At 44.5% G+C, this 5,841-nt stretch overlaps 1 long non-coding RNA gene across 1 annotated transcript; it reads left to right on the top strand.

Annotated features, from left to right (window-relative positions):
• Nucleotides 1-429: 429 nt before the first annotated feature.
• Nucleotides 430-2,199, top strand: LOC120842885. The gene is made up of 3 exons (XR_005716029.2): nucleotides 430-524; nucleotides 1,147-1,260; nucleotides 2,082-2,199. It is a non-coding gene; the product is annotated as an uncharacterized LOC120842885 (long non-coding RNA).
• The last annotated feature ends 3,642 nt before the right edge of the window (nucleotides 2,200-5,841 follow it).

Raw genomic sequence — 5,841 nt, 5'->3', positions numbered from 1 at the left:
TGGTTGAACATGGACAGAGGTACTGCTAGAAGTTCATTTCAGGCCCGTTTATAATGGCATGTTTTGCTTGAGGTGACATAATCAACGTCAATATTGGTCCACAGAGCATATTTTGCCTTGCCGACAACCAGTCTTCCATAATAAAGCTGCCCATGAAAGAAAGTGATTTACATTTTGTGTTCAAATAGGCGAATTCACCATAAATTTGCAAAGGTGAGTGTGACACACTCATTGAGCTACACATGCTTCGGCAGTTCAGACTCACGGAGCTTCTGTAGTCACCCTGACGACCAGTCTTCCGAAATTAAACTTTCGTGGGAACAAGGTGATTTTCTTTTTCGTGTGTTAGAATAGACACATACGAAGGAACTCAACTACTATGCCATGCCTAACTTCACGCTAAATTTGCAGAGACGATTTCGCCAGCCTCATCGAGCTGCACATACTCCGGCCACTCAGACTGGTGGAGTTCCTGTAGTCACCCTGACGACCAGTCTTCTGGATTAAACCTGTCATGAACGACGGTGAATATACTTTTTATGCATTCAAATAGGGGAATAAGGGGGTCTTCAACCTCTTCTCCTTTGCTAAGTTCACATTAAATTTGCAGAGCGGATTTCTGTGGCTTCATTGGACCACACATACTCGTGCACCTTAAGGGGTATTCACACGAGAGAGAAATCCCGGGGATTTCTCCCCGGCACGAGCAACCCACGACGAAAATGCCAGGCTTTGCGATGTGCAAAATCCTCGCGTTTTCATCTCGTGATGCGCACGTGCCGGGGAGAAATCCCCGGGATTTCTCCCTCGTGTGAATACCCCTTTACTAGAGAACAGTCGACTAGGGGCCCATAATAAGTGGTGGCCGAATATTGCTTGTGTTATCTTTTTATTCCCTTTTCTTTATGAGCTTGCTTTCTTAAGCGGTAGAAACAGCGCAACTTGACGAAGGGCGGGAAACAAGGAGTATACAGACAGGCGCAGTAAAAGTACACAGAGAGGCACTGTTTCTGCCAGCTTAAATGAACGACCAACTCGCCCAACTTTCCACTCTGTTGAACTTGCTTTCTTACTTGCAGTTTTTACAGAAGCTTTCCTTTGTTTCTTTCTTTTTTGCGGTTGATCACCGCTGCGCTCTACGTCAAGATGCTGCTCCTGCTCAAGACTCCAACGGGGACGTGGCTGACATGAAGATTTTGGTTTCTTCACCGTCGCCTAGAGACTCTCTCTCTGGCTGTGCTGCTGGGCCTTCTCACAAATGTGAGTGCTTTCTATCATGCGAACTTTTTTCTTTTGCAGTTTTTTTTTTTTTTGTTAAGTTATAAAAGATCAGGCCGCAAAAATAAAAAGCCGAGGCTCGAAAAACACCAGGGGATACTAAACTTTATCTTGAGAGCAGATGACGTAGGGGGTCACATAACACCAGACAGACTAGCTGGCAGCTACAAATCGAAGTTTGTTCAAAGTTCACCACATTTTTGTTTCACGGTATTGTCATTGTCAAGCACACAAAAAGACAAAAAAAAAGTTCCACAAGCAGGTGTTAACACCGTCAAATCAAAACTGCTGAACCGGTTTCACTGTATCATAAGTCTTCCCGCAAAACCTCACGTAAGACAGTGTTTCTTAAAGTTATCGAAAAGCTGCTGTGGTCATATGTCTGTGATGCTGAGCCTGTCGTGGTCCCTTGTCCTATCTGCCAAACTTTAGTTGCCTGTTGTTGTGCGGGCGCTTCACTGATAGAGTGCCATGGGCATAAGTAAGCTATGGTCAAGCTTTAAGAAAATGCATTTCACAGTTTGGATGCCTACTCTGACTTGCATGTTTCTGTGTGCGCCCTTGTCTTTTTGGACTATCAGGTCTCTGGCCAACATGAAGCACCTAGTCCAACATAAAGATGTACTGCTGCTTTCCTAAACTTGAATTGCATGTGTAGTTTGTCACACTTGCTGTTCTTGTTTAAAGACACATCAGATCATTGAGGAATATTCTTGAGCGTGAAGTGGTTACACATTTATTAAATTGATGGCGAATGCAAGTTTTTCTTGGAGACCTAATCTGGGTCATTTGCCAAATTGCAGCACCCTGCAAGAGCCGCAGCATCGGCAGCAAGAAGGTGAACGCCCTGAGAGCCAAGGTGCGACAGCTTCAAGAGCGTCATAAGAGGCTGTAAAGAAGGCTGCAACGACAACGCCGGATGAGGACTGTTGCCGGAGTCGTTGAGAGTGTCCGCGTTCATGTGTCTCCTCCTGTCGCCGCACTCATTGAAGCCCAGCTTAGAATGAGCAATGTGATACGGTTTGGCCAGAGATGGTGCAGCCACAACAAAGCCTTGGTTTTAGGCCTCTACTTTCATAGCCCCAAAGGCTATAAGTATTGCAGGCGACTGCTCAGGCTGCCATCAGTAAGGTCACTGCAGCTATGGCTTCAGCGTGTGCCACTAAAGGTTGGATTTTACCCTGGCATTTTCGAGCTGATAAAGAGCGGGCAGCTTCTTTTTCTCGAGCCGATCGGGCCTGCAGCATAGTCTTTGATGAAATGCACGTCAAAAAACAGCTTTCATACAACCCCTCGTCTGACAGGTTTGAAAGACTTGAAGAACATAGTGGACAGCAAGGCAAAAAGCTGGCAAATTAGGCTCTGATGTTCGTGGCGAAAGGAGTCGGAACACCGTGGAAGCAGCCGCTTGGCTATTTTTTGCTCACAAAGGCACACCTTCAGATGTACTAAAAGATCTCTTTTTCCAGTACCACAGCGCCCTTGTGGACGCTGGCCTGGAGCCGGTAGATGTTGTATGCGCTGAAGGGTGCCAGAACGTGTCTCTTTTTCAAGCATCGTAACTGCCGAAAAGCCTTACGTAGAGATCAATGGCAAGTCACTTTTTTTTTCGATGCTCCGCACCATTTGAAGTGACTCAGAAACATGTTATTCAAATACGACTAAAAAGTTGGTGATTACATTGTGAAAAGTTCTTACATCAAGGAAGCTGATGAAAAGGGCCATAAACTTGAGATCCGTTCTATGCCAAAGCTGAAGGAGAATCATTTTAATTGGACCTTCTCGTCAAAGATGTCGGTGAAGCTAGCAGCTCAAGTGTTTAGCAATCACTGCGCAGCTGCAATGTATGCCCTTGTTACTTTTCAGTAATTGCCAGCCACAGCTGTTCACACAGCAAGATTCGTTGAAAGAATCGACCGTCTCTTTGACAGCCTAAATAGCTCGCAGAAATCTGCAAAGACGCCATATGCCTCTGCAATGTGTAACGGCTCTATTCATGAGGAGTTTCTGAAAGGGTGCATTCTGGTTTTTAAAAGCCTGCAAGTACTCGGATGTAGAAGGCAGCCGCACTGCATTCGTGGCTTTTGCTTGACAGTTAGGTCACTGCTGCTGCTCAGCGATCACCTCGCGGTTAATTACGGCTTTTCCCACCATTTAAACCGCCATTTGAACCAGGACACCCTTGAGAACACTTGTTTTTATACGTTCAAAATCAGGCGCAAACACGAACTCCACTTTCCGTCAATTTCAGGTTGCGTTCAGGCACCTTTTGATTAGCAACCTATTCAAGCTGTCGAAAAAATCAAACTGTGCTGACGACATGTCTCTCCTTGCTGTGTTCCCAGCAGGCCTTTTGGCACCTTCTCCTCCTCTTGCCTTAGCAAGCACAGTTTTTCTTACCACGGCAGACGATTCGCCTTCAAACTACCCTTTGGCAATAGAAGAGAACAACATGGTTTATTTTGCTGGGTGGCTCCTGACATCCCAGAAATATGAGCTGAGGAGAGAAAATGCGTGTTTTTCTGAGTGAAATCAAGTGCTCTTGTATTTGAGTGTGAAAGGCACTGCCGACTCCCACTTTGGAATCCTCTCAGTTCCTTCTGCTTCTTTCAGATTATTTGTTGAAGCTTGTGAGGAAGTCTTCGAGACATGTACCAACAACCTAATTTCAAAGGAGAACGCACGGCGAACTCGTTGTGTCCTTTTTCACTAGAAGATTCCAAAGTCTCTGACTATATGTGACGAAAGTGTTTACGATGATTTGTTTTCTCTGATTGCCAGAGTCATTCTGCACTGGTTCGCGCGGGAAAAAAAAAGCTGACTATTTGATACAGTAGCAAAGTGTAAAGCTAGGCAGCAAGTGCACAGGCTACATATGTGAGGCCACCCAGAGTACTTTTTAAAGTAGTGCAGGCATGTTCTATTCGAGCCTTTGATTTTCTTCGGTTTCTTGAGGAGTAATGTAGTCTTCTAACCTATTCACATATATAGCGCTTAAAGCTGTGAAGCAAAACTGGTTTATGAAGTGCAGCATACCACAGGACTCCAAGACGGTTTACTCCACTTGGCTTCCTTGACCTGCACCAAACAATCGCTGCGTTGCAGTGTAGCAGCACCAGCAGATGCAAGTTAAGATATTTTCAGCATTATGGTACCTTGCCCAAGGAATGTGTAGAAAAGTGTAGTTTTTCTGTGTATTACAGTGGTGGCCTCAGTTGTCATCGGAACACTGTGGAACCTGGGATTTATTAGTGGCTGCCTATAAACTGTCAATGTCCTCACAACATCCAGCCGATTGCACAATGTCTTATGTTATAACAGTGTGCCTTATGTCCCGATCTACTAGTTTTCTTTGACCATGACCTTTTCAAAATAGTTGATACCGATTGTATAATTCTAGTGAGTCATCTGAATGAATGATTGTAAGTGGATAAAATAAAACGCGACTGTTAAAGCGACGTTGGACTTGCATAGAGTTACTGTTGTGCATTTCATACGCCCAACACACTACAGCAATTTGATTCACTCTTTTTTTCTAACATTGCATCATTTGCTTTAAGGTCTCTCACATATTTTCGAGGGATCCTGAAGGCCAAAAAGCAAAACACTGCGGCTGGGGTTTGACAACAGTGCAAAGACACGATGGTGTGACGAAATGAAACTACTCTCGTAGCAGGTCGGCTAACAAAGTCACTGCAAAAAAAAAATTTCGAACAAAATATAAGAGCAAGGGCAAATAAGGGTGTAAACGATCCAGTATTCCAGTATAGAGTAAACACAAGGTGTAAATACCCCAAGAAAAACCCGAGACTGCAGGTAAAAAGAACGACATATACACTAAAAAGTATCAAACAAAGCTCAAACACGGAGCTTTGTTTGAGACTTTTTAGTGTATATGTCGTTCATTTACCGGTGGTCTCTGGAATTATTCTTGTTTAATTTTCGCGCCAAACCGCACGCACGCATGACGTCACATTTTTTTCCGGAAGTGTCGTCATTTCCTGTTGATTTTTTGTTCCGCCGGAAGTGTCCCCACGACTCATAGATGGCGCTAAAGCAGCCCCATGGGCCGCCATTTTTTTGACATGTGGGCTTCTATGGAAGCTTCGCTACCCATGTACATATACCTTGCGGAAGCTCTGTTCGCCCTAGTAAAACAAAACTATCGATAGTACTATCGATAGCATCGATAGTCGCCTGAAATCTGACTATGAATAGTAAAAAAACTGTCGATAGTACCATTGATAGACGACCATCGAAAAACTATCGATAGTTCTGCGACACTATCTATAGTTTTTTTTTGAAAAACTATCGATAGTATCTATAGTCAATTTATCGATAGTTTTGCGTCACTAGGACGGAGCCGCCTGTGTTAGATCACGCCCATCCCGTGAAGCGCTCTTCGAAAAGGACAATTTCTTGCTGTCCGGCTGTTGTCATGACCGTTTTGTGTTTCGGGCCCCCAAGCTCGGCGTCGAGTTTCACTCTGAGGGATGGCGCACCTGTTTGGTTTCATTAGTTCAGCTACCGAATATCTCAGGAATTCACGGAGCGGCATTGTGA

The sequence above is a fragment of the Ixodes scapularis genome, unplaced genomic scaffold (assembly GCF_016920785.2).
Source record: "Ixodes scapularis isolate PalLabHiFi unplaced genomic scaffold, ASM1692078v2 PGA_scaffold0__279_contigs__length_252992795, whole genome shotgun sequence".
In the NCBI taxonomy this organism is placed as follows: domain Eukaryota; kingdom Metazoa; phylum Arthropoda; class Arachnida; order Ixodida; family Ixodidae; genus Ixodes; species Ixodes scapularis.
Note: the sequence above shows the minus strand (reverse complement) of the source record. Positions and strands in the feature narration are given on the sequence as shown.